This window comes from Triticum aestivum, chromosome 4A (assembly GCF_018294505.1).
Source record: "Triticum aestivum cultivar Chinese Spring chromosome 4A, IWGSC CS RefSeq v2.1, whole genome shotgun sequence".
Taxonomy (NCBI): Eukaryota; Viridiplantae; Streptophyta; class Magnoliopsida; order Poales; family Poaceae; genus Triticum; species Triticum aestivum.
In genome coordinates, this window is record NC_057803.1 from 267,123,910 (window position 1) to 267,140,781 (window position 16,872).

Here is a 16,872-nt window from a genome sequence, read left to right on the forward strand (position 1 = left end):
TCTTGAAGAGGTCACGGTTGTAGTAGGTAGGCACGAAGCGTGCTCTCATCACATCCTTCATTTGCGCCCAAGTAGTGATGGGTGGTTCACCTCTTGCCTCTCGGTCCTCGATGACTTGTTCCCACCAAATGAGGACATAGTCTTGGAATTCAAGGGATGCCATCACGATCTTCTTCTCTTCGTCGTAGTTGTGCAAACGGAAAATTTTGTTGACCTTCAATGCCCATGAAAGGTACTCTTCGGGATCGTTGCTTCCGTTGAACTTGGGCATGGTGAACTTGAGCTTGCCGTAGCGTTGCTCTTCATTGTGTTGGGTCGGGGATGATGACGTCCATGTTGTTGATGATTGTCAAGCTCGTGTCGCTCTTGGTGAGGAGGGTTGTCAACCTCATGTTGCTCTTATCGTGGAGGATTTCCAATGTCATCCTGCTCTTGATGAACTTGATGTTCTTGGCGAGCTTGTGTAGGAGCTTGTCGAGCTGGAGGAGGGACTTGAGGAACTTGACGATGCACGCGAGCTTGAAATCTTCGTTCTTGAATTTCTTCATGAAGTGCTTCTTCTTGTTCATGAGCTTGTCGGCCTCGGTTGGCTACGGCTCGACTTGAATCTCGTAGGGCTTGTTGCGCCGCAAGTGCTTGAGCTTCACGGAGTTGTTGTTCTTGGCGTTGTGCTTCGGCATCTTGTGCTACTTGGTGTAGACGCGCTCGGTCTTCCTCTTCATGTTGGCGTTGTTGTTGCCATTCTCGTGCTAGCGCAAAAGCCTCTTGGGGTTGACGTCGTCGGAGCTCTTAAGAGTCTGTGTCATGTAGAGGATTGAGGCTTGCTTGACGATCGTTGCGCGTGGCACGGCATAGAGTGTTCGATGTCGGTGTACTTGAACCGGAGAGGGTGAAGTTGGAGTGGCGACTTGAGCGTGTAATATCCCAAATTTTCAATTTGGAATGTTATACATAGATCATTCATTCATATCATATTTTATTGCATTTCATTTTGCGATCCTCGAAATCCTAAGCAACTCAAGGACCCTCAGAGAGAGTTGGGGATTTCCCTGTTTTCACATATGAGTTTTATCAAACATTGAAACGAGGATTTTTGGTTTTAATTATTTTTCTCTCCGAAAATATTTCATAGTAAAATACATGAGAGGAGATAATATGACTTCTCCAAAATAAATGAAATATTGGAGGAAAAAGATTAAAATAAAATATTTGATTTTTATCCGGACTTTATTGCTATTTTATTTGAATTAGAAAAATTCCACATTTTCAAAGTTGCATTTTAGGGCCAAGAAAATTTTCACCTTGTTCTAAATATTTTATTTAGACGGTGAAAATTTGTTTTGGCTTTTTTAGAATTTTATTTTATTTTCTAGGATTTGTTTTAGTTTTGGCAGAATTTTTTTTAAAAAAATAAAATAAAAGTTTTAGCGCCCGACTGGGCCGAAGCCCAGCCGAGCCGGCCCAGCCGCTCGCGCCTCGCCTCCGCTCGCGAGACCGAGACTGCGCCGCCGCCGTGAAGTGGAGTCCGGCCAGGACTCCCGCGCCGTGCTCCCTCCTCCAAGCCGCGCCGCCTCGCCCCCTCCTTAAAAGCCGCTGCCCCGCACTGCCCCGCCGCCCGCCGGAGTAGACCCGCCACGCTGGACTTCGCGGGAGGTAGAACCGTTCGTTTTTAAAAAAAAACCGGTTTGGTTTTTTAGAAACCCTAGTTTTCTTGGATAGATCGGTTCACCGGTTTTCACGGTTTAGTTACTTTGCGGATGTTCGTTCGTACATTCGTTTTGACAAACGGAGTTTTCCCGTTAGTAACAGACAATGAACGTTCGTTCGTTAGCCTGTTCGTTAGTTTTCTTTTTCTCGGATTTTCGGTGATTATTTTCAATCGTGATTTCTGATCCGATTTCCGTTTTAGTTTATCTTTTCGCTCGTTTGTCGGAATCAGGCGATTCAAGCGCCTAGATCTTCGTCTCGAGACCCTCTTTCCGTTTAACCAACTTGAACAATCTTTTGGTACTGTAAAATTTGACCTTAGTCTAGATTAGTAAACGGATCTTGTTTCTTTCGCAGTTTGAGTTTCGTTGCTCCGTTTGATTTGATTCTTTTCGCAAACCGGAGTTCTTAAGTTGAGCTTTCTGGTTAGATCTTCTTGTTTGAGTTTTACCCGTGTTTCTTTGCTTGATGGCTTATGTATGCTATTGTTTGTTTGCGATAGAACACCCGGAGTGCGAAGCGTGCTACTACGAATCCCTAGGTTTTGCGGATCATCAGCAAGGCAAGTAACACTTTGATCATACCCCTTTATCACCCAATTTTTATGCATTAGTTCCAATCCTCAAACATTGCATGGTTAGGATGTGATTAACATGTGGGTTGGGAAGTAGTTGATGAGGCAGAACCTATTTCCCTGTTATATTCAAACCCTGGGGAGTTACTTCTACGTATTGTTTATTTGCTATGCTATGCTTGTAGACGTGGTTGGGTGAGTGAAATCCATGACAGATGTGATATTGTTAATTAAGAGTTCAACTTAAGGTGGCAACTTGAATACACATCTGGGTGGATTCTTTGTTGGGCACCTGGGGAATCCAGTGTTGTCCTAGGATATCCCGGAGTACTCGTGTGATAATCCTATGGTCCGCCACCCAGGCTCAAAGGGAACTGGGATATTTTCATGCTAGAAACTTCCGTGTGCAGCCACAAGCTATTCTAGGATCTAGGATAGTTGAGTAAGTTGTGTGAAGCTTCCGAAGAGGTGGATCAGCAGGTAGTGGGATGTAGGTTGGTATGGTCTGCCCGGAGTAAGGAGTTAATGCTTCTAAAAGACTGTGTCTTGGTCATTCGTTTCTCAAACACCCTGTAGTGCGAGAAATCCAACGGAGGAGACCGGGTCTTGTGGGGAAAAGTGCGCAAACCTTTACAGAGTGTATAAACTAATCATGGTTAGCCGTGTCCCCCGGTTATGGACATCTTGAGTATCTAGTACTTGGAGTATCGTAAGTATCTCATCACTCTAAACTAATATTGTTGGGTTGTTAATTACTTTAATTGGGATTGATTTGGAGGAACCTTCTCAATGATTTTTCAACTACCATGATAGTTAAATAAAATCTATTCCTTTGTTGTAGGGAAAATTGGCTTTTCGCAAAAACTATAACCATAGATATTTCCACCAACCAAATATGCATGTAGTGATAGCATTATTCTGTTCTTGCTCTACTATGTTATCTTGCCAGCATATTCCATGTGCTGACCCGTTTTTGGGCTACAACGTATTATGTTGCAGACTTTTCAGACGAGGAGTAAGGTTCGTTAGGTCGTTGTCGTGTAGCTCGGCTATGCCGTTGGAGTTGATGGACTCACTTTATCTTCCAAGCCTTCCACTGTTATCGTATTAGATGGCCTTAAGCCATATTTATTGTAATAAGTTCTCTTTTGAGACATTTGATGTAATAAGTGTGTGATTGCTACTCTGTTATAAATCCTCGAGTACTATGTGTGTCAGCATTACCGATCCAAGGATGACACTGAAGCACAGAGACTTGGCCGTTTGAGGTCGGGTCGCTACAAGATGGTATCGGAGCACACGCTGAGTGTAGGACACGACCACTAAGCTAAAGCCCTAGATCACTATTCTCTTCTCATTTCTGACTCCTCTCCATTTTCTACTCTTTAGGATGGCGGACGCAAGGAACAAGTTTGCACAACCGGATGAAGAAGCACCTTTTGGATGACACTTGAAGGAAGTCACTAGGTACCTGAACATTGGAATACCAAGCTTCACCGGGACTTACAATGCGACATTACCAGAAGAGGAGCGATGGATGATTTAAGTTCAAGTTCCAAGAAGGACATTCACGCCAGTCACTAAGCCCATAGAGTTCTCCTTTGATGCACCAACCTGGAGTCTAGGAAAAGTATGGCAGCTCACATCACCATGGGACGCATTGGAGAAGTTTATCATAAGGAGCTTAAAGACACTATCTATTAGATTTGTGGGCGCCGAGATGAGCAATGGGAGATGATCAACACCAGGAAGGATAGATCAATTGCGGCTTTCATCCAGGAGTTAAACCAACACATTCGTCACCAGGAGAACCAGATGTGCACAGGAATGAAAGACCTGAAGAAGGCAATGACTAGGATCACGAAACTGGAGGAAGAACTCAAGGCTACTCGTGAAGATTATGAGTAGGAAATTGTCATACTGGTGGAGAAGAATGACGATCTAGAAAGGAAGCTAGGAGTATTTTTGGGAGACCCCGCACCAGGAGGAGAAGATGAAGAACCCAAGGAGATTCGCCCGAAGGACTACATTATCATCGACGACACCGACTCGGACCCCGACAATAGCGATGATGATTATGAAGACGAAGTTGGAGTAGACATTATGGAGTCTTCAACCGAAGAATATTTTTAGTAGACCACCACATCAGTAGTAGTATTCCACCATGTAAATAGTATAGTCCGAGCACTTTTGTAACGATAGTTAGATCGATTGTATGCCTTTTCTTGATTGATTGAGTGAAATGTTTGTGTTTATCTCATGTGCATATGGGTAGTGTTTCTCTCATTAGACCTCATTCTATTCTAATCTCTCCCCTCTAAACCCATCAGATGCCTCCGAGACGTGACCCCGGATTTACCTTCCCACCGGAGCTCACTCAGTTAATCCAGCAGCAGAAAACCCTGATGCAGTTGTTAGTTCAGAACCAACGCAACAACAATAACAACAACAACAATCCACCACCACCCACACCAGTTGAAAACTTAGCCCGTTTCCTGAGGTTGTAGCCACCGGTGTTTTCCAGTAGCATCGAGCCCATAGTAGCAGATGATTGGCTCCGCGGGATTGGAAGGGAATTAATCATTGCAGGATGTACCGATGCTGAGAAGGTGCGTTTTGCCGCACATCAGTTGGATGGACCGGCAGCCTCATGGTGGGAGAATTACATAGTCACCTACCCTATAGCCACTGTTAACATGGGATCAGTTTCAGCAAGCCTTCCGTACAGCCCATGTCTCAACTGGAGCTATGAGTATGAAGAAGCGTGAGTTTTGCAACTTACGCTAGGGGAACCGTACTGTGGCTCAGTACGCGGATGAGTTTAGCAAGTTATCTCGCTATGCCCCTGATGATGTGGCCACAGATGCCGCAAAGCAGGAGAACTTTATGGAAGGGCTGAATGATGAGATGAGCATGTAGTTGATGGTGGCAACATTCAACAACTACTAGGAGTTGGTAGATGAGGCTCTTATGATTGAAGGGAAGCAACAGCAAATTGAGAGCCGTAAGAGGAAGTATGGACAAGGACGGTATAATTCAGGAGCTCAGCATAAGTCTCGCCTAACCCCGAACTCGGGAGGACTTGTTCATAACCATGGAGGCCACACCCACAATGGAGGAAGTAACCATAATCATACTCGCCCAAGGAAAGGGAATGGGAGTGGAGCAAGCAACAATCAGAACCGTTCCAATCCAGCCACACCCGTGAAGAGAGACCTAAGCCACGTTACTTGTTTCAAGTGCGGGAAGACTGGACACTATGCCACGGAGTGCCCTGAAACAAAGAATGGAAACGGCAATGGGAGCGCTGGAAAGAAGCCCAATCCATTCAACAAAGGAAAAGTGAACCACGTCAATGTGGAGGAGGTTGAAGAACATCCAGACGCGGTTATTGGTAAGTTTTTTGTTAAGACTTCTACCGCCCTTGTTCTTTTTGATACTGGTGCATCGCATTCATACATATCAAGGGAATTCATGGATAAGTTTAAACTACCGACCCAAACCCTTAGGACCCATCTGTTAGTGAGTTCACCTGGAGTAGAGTATATGGCTAGTCGATGGTGCGACCAGATACCCCTAACCATTGGTAGCCATGTTTTTCCGTCTGACATAATAATCTTGGAGTCATAAGGATTGGATGTGATATTAGGCATGTACTGGATGTCAAAGTATGGAGGAAGCATTGACTGTGTTAGTAAGTCAATTTGTCTCACCACCCCCGAGGGAAAAGGATCAAGTATGTATCTAGGCATGCACCAAGAAGTAGCCAAGTGAATACCCTCACGGGAGTTGTTTAGGAGGAAGTGCCTGTAGTGAAGGATTACCCAGATGTTTTCCAGAAGAGTTACCAGGCATGCCACCGGATCGAGACATCGAGTTTTTGATAGAACTATTGCCAGGCACAGGGCCAATATCGAAGCGACCATATCGGATGCCCGCAAATGATCTGGAGGAGATTAAGGAACAGATCAAGGAGTTATTGGAGAAAGGTTACATTCGACGGAGATCATCACCATGGGGAGCCCCAGTGCTTTTGGTCGAGAAGAAGGATAAGTCTCTAAGAATGGTTGTTGATTATCGTGTGTTAAATGAGGTAACGATCAAGAACAAATACCCATTGCCGATGATCAATGATTTGTTCGACCAGCTGCAAGGAGCTAAGGTGTTTTCAAAGATTAACCTGCGATTTGGATATCACCAGCTGAAGATACGAGAGAAGGACATACCAAAGACAGCATTCACCACACGGTACGGGTTGTATGAATGTATGGTCATGTCGTTTGGACTAACTAACGCCCTGCCTACTTCATGAGCATGATGAACAAAGTATTCATGGAATATTTGGATAAGTTTGTTGTGTTGTTCATTGATGATATAATGCTATACTCGAAGAACGAGGAGGAGCACGAAGAGCATTTGCGCTTAGTTCTCGAGAAACTCAGGGAACATCAGTTGTATGCCAAGTTCAACAAATGCGAGTTTTGGTTGAAGGAAGTAGGATTCCTTGGACATGTTATATCAGGAGAAGGTGTAGCAGTAGATCCTACCAAGGTTCAGTCAGTCACTGAATGGTCGGCACCCACTTCAGTCAGCAAGATCCGCAGTTTTCTTGGACTCACAGGATACTATCGGAGATTCATTGAGAATTTTTCCAAAATTGCGAAGCCAATGATAGAGTTATTGAAGAAGGATACCAAATTTAAATGGACAGAAGAATGTGAAGCAAGTTTTCAGGAGTTAAAGAAACGTTTGACTACAGCCCCAGTGCTGATTCTGCAGGATATACGTAAGGAGTTCCAAGTGTATTGTGATGCCTCTCGCTTAGGACTTGGAAGTGTGCTTATGCAGGACGGAAGAGTTATTTCGTATGCCTCGCGACAACTGAAACCGCACGAGTTGAATTATGCCACGCATGATTTGGAGTTGGCTGCCGTAGTGCATGCGTTGAAGACCTGGAGGCATTACCTTATTGGAAATCGTTGTGATGTGTACACGTATCGTAAGAGTTTGAAGTACATTTTCACACAGAAGGAGCTGAACCTTAGGCAGAGGAGATGGTTGGAGCTTATAAAGGATTATGACATGAAGCTTCACTATCATCCAGGCAAGGCCAATGTCGTAGCCGACACTTTGAGTCGGAAGAGTTATGCTAATACCCTAGTGAGCACGGGATTGGCGAAGGAGTTAGCAGAGGATCTCAGGGAACTTCGATTGGAGATTGTTCCTAGAGGTTTTGTTGCAACCATGGAGGTTCAGTCTACATTGTTAGGAAAGATTCGAGAAGCTCAGAAGGAGGACAAAGAGATTGCCGAGATAAAGAGACAATGATCGAAGGAAAGACCAAAGGTTTTCGTGAGGATGAGCACGACACCTTATGGTTTGAGGACCGTGTTTATGTGCCCAATAACACAAAGATTAGGAAGTTAATACTTCAGGAGGCTCATGACTCACCATACTCGATATACCCCGGAAACACCAAGATGTATTTGGATTTGAAGGAATGTTTCTGGTGGACTGGTATGAAGAAGGATATTGCCGAGTATGTAGCCGTATGTGTTGTATGTCAGAGAGTGAAGGCTGAGCATGAAAAGCCAGTAGGATTGTTACAGCCTATGTCGATACCCAAATGGAAGTGGGATAAACTTGGCATGGATTTTATCACCGGTGAGGGAGTCCTGGATTAGGGTGTCTCCGGACAGCCGGACTATCTCCATTGGCCGGACTGTTAGACTATGAAGATACAAGATTGAAGACTTCATCTCGTGTCCGGATGGGACTCTACTTGGCGTGGAAGGCAAGCTAGGCAATACGGATATGAATATCTCCTCCTTTGTAACCGACCTTGTGTAACCCTAACCCTCTCCGGTGTCTATATAAACCGGAGGGTTTTAGTCCGTAGGACAACAACCATAACATACAATCATACCATAGGCTAGCTTCTAGGGTTTAGCTTCTCTGATCTCGTGGTAGATCTACTCTTGTACTACCCATATCATCAATATTAATCAAGCATGACGTAGGGTTTTACCTCCATCAAGAGGGCCCGAACCTGGGTAAAACATCGTATCCCCTGCCTCCTATTACCATCCGGCCTAGACGCACAGTTCGGGACCCCCTACCCGAGATCCGCCAGTTTTGACACCGACATTGGTGCTTTCATTGAGAGTTCCGCTGTGCTGTCGCCACCAGGGAGGATGTCTCATCCCGTCTTTAAAGACAGCACTATTGCTGAGGGAGCTTTGGCTATCGGCCAAACTCTCCGGCTAGGTGGTTTTCTTATGACCGCCTATTCGGCTGCTGCGTCGACGATGACTTCTCGGGTCATCGAAAGCAATCTTCACGTCAACTCGGAACTCGTCGAGCAGTTAGATCCAATGGAGCTCTCTTCCCTGAACGAGCTCTTGGATCGCATCGCCGCCCTGGGAGTCGCTACAGACTACGATCAGATTGGGCCTAAACCCGATTTGAGAGAGATCAACTCTCCCCGGGTCACCCATCACGTTGAAGTGGTGGAGAAACAATGTGGCAACCCTTCATCTATCTTAAGGACTAGCTATGTTCGGATTCCCGATCCCTCCAAGCCGGATACCCGTGGAGGGGAGGACATCACTCAAGGCCTAAACCTAGAATCAGGCAGCGGGCTAGATTTATCGGAAAACATCCATGAATCCAAACTTTCGAGTTCGGAAACTCCTTGGCCCCTGAGTCTCAGATTGGGTAAGGATTCAGATTCAATTCCACCCACCCACCCAAACATAAGCGATCTATCCCAAATCAGGCAAGAGCCCGAAGAAACAGTACACCATTACTGGGCCAGATTCCTCCTGGTCATGAACAGGATAAAGGACTGCCGCGAGGAAGACGCAATTTCATTCTTCTGCAATAATTGCACGGACAAGGGAATCCTCAACACCATAAGTCGCCGCGAAATTACACGCTTTGCCGACTTGGTGTCCATAGTACGAAAGTACTGTGCGATGGAAAGCGCCTGGAAAACCGAAATAAAATTTTGGGATAATTCGGCCCTGAATACAAACCCAGTCCAAAATAAAAGGGTGCATTATCACAATAAACCTGGGTTAACTACCAAAAAGCAAAAGCCCTCTACGGGGCAAGGAACCGTACTGGAGGGATGGCTCAATGGACCGTACAAAATTCATAGTACAACGGATGCAATACCAACGCACAGCCTTAGAGCATGTTGGATACTCCGGCAGGTGGCCAAAAGTGGTGAGGATCTACTCCTCCCAAAAACCACAGAGCACCATCCCGTGGACAACAATATGGTGTTAACGGTCTTTGAGACCTTCGCGTCAAATAATAGACGCAAGCGAACACTCCGCAGCATGGCTGAAATCTGCCACATAGCAGAAATAAATCCTTAGAGTGACACGGCTATTACCTTCAATGCCAGTGACAAACCCAAATTTTGAACAGCCGGAGCACCAGCCGCACTGGTCCTCAGTCCAATCGTGGACGGCTTTTGACTCACCAAGGTACTCATGGACGGCGGCAGCGGATTAAACCTCATCTATGAGGAAACTCTTCAAAAGATGGAAATAGACTGTAGCCGCATTGAACAAAGTTGCACAACCTTTAGAGGAATCATCCCCAGTCGGGAAGCATGCTGTGCTGGGAAAATCACACTAGATGTGGTATTCGGCACGCCAGATAATTACAGGTCCGAAGAAATTACATTCCAAGTGGCCCCATTCAGCAGCGGATACCACACTCTACTAGGGCGGGAGGCATTTACAATCTTCCAAGCCATACCCCATTATGGGTACATGAAGCTCAAAATGCTCGGGCCCAACGGAATCATCACTCTTGCTAGTGATCCAGACATAGCACTCCGCGCCAAAAATAAGACAGTCGCACTGGCCCTCGAGGCACTATCCGAAGCCCTAGCGGCCGAGGAACTAACTGCGCTGCGCTCCACGGTGAACAGGGACGATGTGATACTTGATAAAAGATCCAAGTCCACCTCCTTTAAACCGGCAGACGAAATAGTCAAATTCCAAGTCCATCCAACGGACCCTACAAAAACAGCTTCCATCGGGGCACAATTAAACCCTGATGTCGACGCCGCACTGCGAGAGTTCCTACGTGAGAACTGGGACATTTTTGCCTGGCACCCTTCAGCCATGCCAGGAATCTCACGCAGGCTGGCTGAGCACAGCTTAAATATCCTAAAAGGATTCAAGCCTGTCAAGCAGGCTCTTCGATGTTTCTCCGAGCCTAAGAGACAAGCCATGGGAGAGGAACTAGCCAAGCTATTGGAGGCCGGATTCATCAGAGATATAAAACATCCGGACTGGCTAGCAAACCTAGTGATGGTACCAAAGAAGGACAAATCCTGGCGCTTGTGCGTCGATTTTAAGGACCTTAACAAGGCCTGCCCAAAGGATCCCTTCCCCCTCCCCCGCAACGATCAAATCATCGATGCTACTGTAGGACACGATTCATTGTGTTTCCTCGATGCATACTCCGACTACCATCAAATTAAAATGGCGGAGCCAGACCAAGCCGCAACGGCATTCATCACACCATACGGCCCATTCTGCTTCAACACAATGCCCTTCGGGCTCAAAAACGCCGGCGCAACATATCAGCGCATGATTCAGACATGTCTGGCAAACCTGATCGGCAAAACAGTGGCGGCATGCGTGGATGACGTGGTTGTTAAAACCAAGCATGTCGAAACTCTAGTAGACGACTTGAGGCTCACATTCGACAACCTCCGAACATATGACATCAAGCTCAATCCGGAAAAATGCTTTTTCGGCGTACCAACCGGAAAGCTCGTGGGATTCATTGTCTCCAGTAGAGGTATTGAAGCTAATCCGTCCAAAATCTGAGCGTTGTCACAGTTGGCTACCCCAACAGACCTCAAACAAATACAAAAATTGACTGGATGCATGGCGGCTCTAAGCCGCTTTATCTCCCGCTTGGGAGAAAAGGCATTACCCCTTTATCGCCTCCTCCGACGCACCGAACAATTCGAGTGGACGGATGCCGCCTCGGCCGGACTCAACGAAATAAAAGCCATATTGGCAACAAACCCAGTCCTGGCCGCGCCAAACATTGGCGAACCAATGCTATTATACATTGCGGCAACTCATCAAGTAGTAAGCGCAGTGCTCGTCGTCGAGCGAAAAGTGGACGGACACAATTTCCCCCTTCAAAAGCGGGTTTACTATGTGTCCACTGTCCTTACTCCATGCAAATCATGGTACCCGCATTATCAAAAGATAGTGTATGCGGTATTTATGGCATCCCAGAAGCTACGACACTACTTTCAAGAGTGTTCGATAACGGTAGCCTCGGAAGTACCACTTAACGATATTATAAACAACCGCGACGCGACGGGCCAAATTGCCAAATGGGACATTGAGCTCCTCCCGTTTGACATAACTTACAAGCCACGGTGATCTATCAAGTCGCAAGTTTTGGCTGACTTCGTCACTGAGTGGACGGAAGCCGAACTCCCTAAAGAGTACGACACATATTCAAACTGGATCATGCACTTCGACGGCTCCAAAATGTTGGTCTGGGGGCTGGCGTCGTTTTGATGTCCCCAACAGGAGATACCGTTCAATACGTACTACAGATAATGTATACGGACTCCAACAACGCAGCCGAATATGAGGCCCTTCTACATGGTCTCCGGATGGCAGTATCCATGGGCATTCAACGCCTAGAGGTGCGCGGGGATTCGAACCTTGCGATATCCCAAATAAATGGAGACTTCGATGCCAAGGATCCAAAAATAGCAGCTTATCGCAATGCCATCCTAAAAATGTCAGCTTGGTTCAAGGGGCTCGAATTTCACCATGTGGCTCAGGAAAACAATCAGGCGGCGGATATCCTCGCCCGCATCGGCGCAAAACGCGACAAGGTACCTCCCAATATATTTCTGGAATGGCTCTTCAAGCCATCCGTAGCATGGGATGGGGACACCGGTAACAACAGTCCGGACCCGCCCAAAATACCCGATACCAAACGCTTTGACACAATCGGAGGCTCTGCCACCGAAATAACACAATCAACCCATGAAATAATGGCCATTATTTCCCCATGGACAGAACCATTCCTGGCCTACCTAACTAGACAGGAACTTCCACAGGACCAAAATGAGGCACGCTGCATAGTGCGGCGATCCAAGGCCTACAGGGTCCATGAGGGAGAATTGTACAAAAAAGTGCTATCGGAGTCCTTCAAAGGTGCATCTCCGAAGAGGAAGGGCGGAACCTTTTGGCAGAAATTCACGCCGGATTCGGCGGTCATCACGCCGCAGCCCGGGCTCTTGTAAGCAAGGCCTTCCGTACAGGATTATATTGGCCAACGGCCCGGGCAGATGCACATGACTTGGTCCAACGTTGCGCCGGTTGCCAGCTCTTTGCAAATCAAAGCCACATGCCACCCATCGCCCTCCAAACAATCCCCATTACATGGCCCTTCGCGGTCTGGGGGCTTGACATGGTTGGACCCCTTAAAGGGGGAACCCACAAGAAAAATACTTATTGGTCATGGTGGATAAATTCACCAAATGGATAGAGGCTAAACCTGTTAAAACAGCCGAATCCGGACCGGTGATAGATTTCATATCCGGGGTTGTACACCGTTACGGTGTCCCCCACAGCATCATCACTGATAACAGCACGAACTTTATGGCCGACAAGGTAAAACTCTAGTGCAGCAAAATGGGAATCAAGCTCGATTATGCTTTAGTCTATCACCCACAAACCAACGGTCAAGTCGAACAAGCAAATGGTCTTATAATGAGAGGCATTAAACCCAGATTAGTGCGCTCCTTAACGGAGTCTGACACACACTGGGTAGAGGAGCTCGACTCTGTACTTTGGGGGCTGCGGACCACGCCAAATCGTAGTACCGGATATACACCGTTTTTATGGTGTACGGTGCAGAGGCAGTCTTGCCCTGTGACATAATTCATGACTCACCTCGAGTGCGCATGTACGAAGAAAGAGAAGCCGAGCTCGATCGGCACAATAGTCTGGACACCTTGGAAGAAGAGCGCGATGTAGCCAAAGCCCGTTCCACATTTTACCAGCAACAGGCTCGCAGATACCAAAGCAGAGAAATACGGGCCAAAACTTATAACGTTGGCGAACTAGTTCTACGACTGCCGGATAAGAAAAAGAACAAGCTCGAGCCCAAATGGGAAGGTCCCTTCATTATCGACCAAGTTCTGACCGGTGGAGCATACCGGCTGCGAGATGCATCGACTAGTCGACTCGAGCCGAACCCATGGAACACAGCCAGGCTTCGAAGATTCTACGCCTAGAACCGGACTCTATGTTAGTCCCCTCCCTTTGTCCATTTTCTGCATATGCATCATCTGTCCTGTTTCCCTTTCTTTCTTTTATTTCTTTAGTCCTTCAAGGGTCACCTTGCGCCTCACTTGTACATTACAGATGTGCTGGCCGCACTCTTCATACCTGGGGGCTTCTTTCACAGAAGCTTAAGTTATTTTCCTAGGCCTCACGCCCAACACATGTGTTATACTTCCGCATGTACCTTTTTTCACCATTAAATGCATCGATATGACTTAAGTTTTGGCCAAGCTGGGTTGCCTGGCTCTTGTATTTATGCCCTACGTTCCCGTTAGTTCAGCTAGGGCATAAGGGGAGCACCTCTGTGATTGTTACCACCGGGTCAGCTGGACATGTACCTCAGACTGGGTGAAGCCGAAAGCTAGCATTCTTAAGGGAATATTCGGTCGGTGAACAAAAGATGACTTTTATTATTCATATCTGCCCCCAGATGATTTTTCTGCGCTTCTTATCGCAGTCCGTACATGCACTTTAGGGCATGCTTACCCAGGGAAAGGAACCCTTAACAGAACTATTCTCCCTGGAAGATGTTTCTTACTACCCATGTAATATAACATAACTAGTTGGGCACTTGTCTGATAAAGCACTAATGACCCCTACGCCTGGTCTCCACGCATGCCCCGGTTCTTACATAACCAAGAGGGTATTCGGATACACTCCGGACTGTCGGGTCCCGAGGTTGAAGCGAAAAGGTTCGCCACGACAAACGATCTACAATCCGGCTTGAAGGCATTATACATGTCACTTTAAAATTACATAGTCAATTTGACTGGTTGAATTCCTCTTCAATACCATCCAATAGGCTGTCTAGTCTACTGTCCTGTTGAGAATACTTTGCGGCCAATTCTACTTGGTCGTACACTAAGCTCACATGGATCTCCTTCCCATCAGGCCCCACAGGTCTGACTTCGGCCATGTGGTTCGGGTCAGCCTTCGTGTACCGTGTCTTCACCATTGCCCAGGCTTCCCTGGCGCCCTGACGGTAGGCCGATATCTTCCATAATCGGAAGCACCACTGTGCTCCCTTCAGCTTTTCTGCAAGCTCTCCAAGGCCTTCGGGTATGGAGACGGATGGCCACAAGGCCTGGGCGATGCCTCGCATCACCTGCCGAACTCGTTCGTGCAGTTGTGAGAGCTCGGGAAGAAGGTCACCCGTTGAACCGGGCATTTTCTCGGCAGGACGACCTGTTAGCATACCTACAGACATAACTCTGTCAACCAGCTTCCTCGCCGAACTCTTTTTCAAAGTTCGTTCAAGCACTTACTAAATATGCCGCGTCGAAGCCGCCGATTTTCCTTAACAGAATCCGATAGTTGGGCGCGAACATCTTGTAGTTCCACGCCCAGCTTGGTGTTGGCATCTTGGAGATCATTTTTCTCCTGCCTCACCCTCGTAAGCACGCTCTCACCGGCCTTCTGCTGGCGTATGAGATGTTGCTTATCCGGATTTACTCCAGCATCATCTGCAATTTTATCGTCAGATCTACATACACGCCGCATTCTATATGATACTTATCATTCAAAGGATATGTTACCAGAGGGGATCTCTTTGGGCTCCCCTGCTGCGACCAGTGCGGCCTGAAGTTGGGCTTTGCACACTTCCAGCTCCTGGGACAGTTAAGTATTCTTTTCTATAAGAACCTGCATAACAAAAGATCCTTAAATCAGTTATCCTAACTGTTTCAAGTCTCAGGGGCTACTGATATATATAATCATCAAATTTTCTCACCCGTATGTCTTTTACATACTGCTCCGTGGCTCTGGCTAGACCATTTTGAGCGGCACGGAGGTGCGCGTCTCTCGAGTTGAAAGCATCCAATGCCTCTTGGGAGAAACAAGCGTCACGAAGAACAGTCCAGCGACGCCTGTGGTTCATGGCACTTTCCACCTCGGAATGGGTGGCGGATAGTTTATCCGCATCGTCTGTCGGAGGAGCACCCGACGCACGCCCTATATTCGTTCCCGCCTCCGAATCCGGCCTTGGAGCCTGGCTTGTGGAGGCACGGTTGGTAGCCTCTCCGGGTATAGTCCGGTAAGCGCTCTTTTTCCTGAAAAGAAGGCGTGGGCGTTAATATGCCTATGAGAATAATGTCTTGTAATAAGGACGGCGCGCCATACTGCTGCGCCAGTGTCTCAATCCGGACTGTGGGTATTTTCAGCCTGCCTGGCCTCGCGACCCCTTGTTGGCCAGTCGCCGCAGGCTCGGCCTTCGGCCTCGAGGACCTCCCCTGCAAAACACGGCTGTTATACGGCGATCAAAAACACACAAGGACGGATCCCTTTTTGAACTACTGGGACTTCGGTCTCAGTCACCTGTGAGGCCGGAACTAGCCCAGGGTAATCGGCTGTAATGGCCACCAAAGCATTGTCATTACTCGATTGGTAAAATACCCCATCGATCAGCTCCACAGATATGTCTGGATCCTCCTGGGAGGCCGGGTCAAGGGACCGTCCAGGGTCCTCGGGTTGTGGAGGAAGGCTGTTTATCTCCTTTACAGCCTGACACAGCTCCTGCAATGAAATTGCTGGAATGAATACTTAACTACGGGAATACAAAATGGATGGGCGATAAAAAGTCTCTGCTTACCCAGCTCGGAGGATTGTACATAGAAAATCCGCCCTGCGGGTTGACACGAAGGAATTCCTCCTCTTCTCCCTTGTACAAAGTGGATAAGATCTTTATTAGATCAGCAGTCGATCTTGGCCCTTTACGGCCGTGGCGGGTGGCGTCATCCTCCCCGTTGAAATCCCACATGGGGTGGCCTCTATACTGAAGTGGATGCACCCCCCGCATGATGCATGTAGCCATGACCTCGATCATGGTCAATCTGGATAGAGCTAAAAAACTTATTCGGCTCATTAGGTAAAGAATATCCCTGTCATCTTCCTCCAGGGAGCTCCGTGGACGCCAGCTCCGGTGCTTCTTCAAAGGGGCATTGTCGAACTCAGGAAGGCCGGTCCGAATAGGATCCGGGAGGGGGGCGTCTTCTATATAAAACCATTCTGAAGCCCAGTCTTCGAACGTCTTTTTTGGGGTCCCGGAAAGGTATCCGGTCCCAGCAATACGCCACACTTCGGCTCCGCCCACTTGATATATTGACCCCTTCTGAGAACGGGGCACAAGACAGAACAACTTCTTCCACAGAGCGAAATGAGCCTCACAGCCCAAAAACAACTCCCAAAGGGCTCGAATCCCGTGATATGCAGCACGGAAGCAGGCGTAAGGTTGTGCAA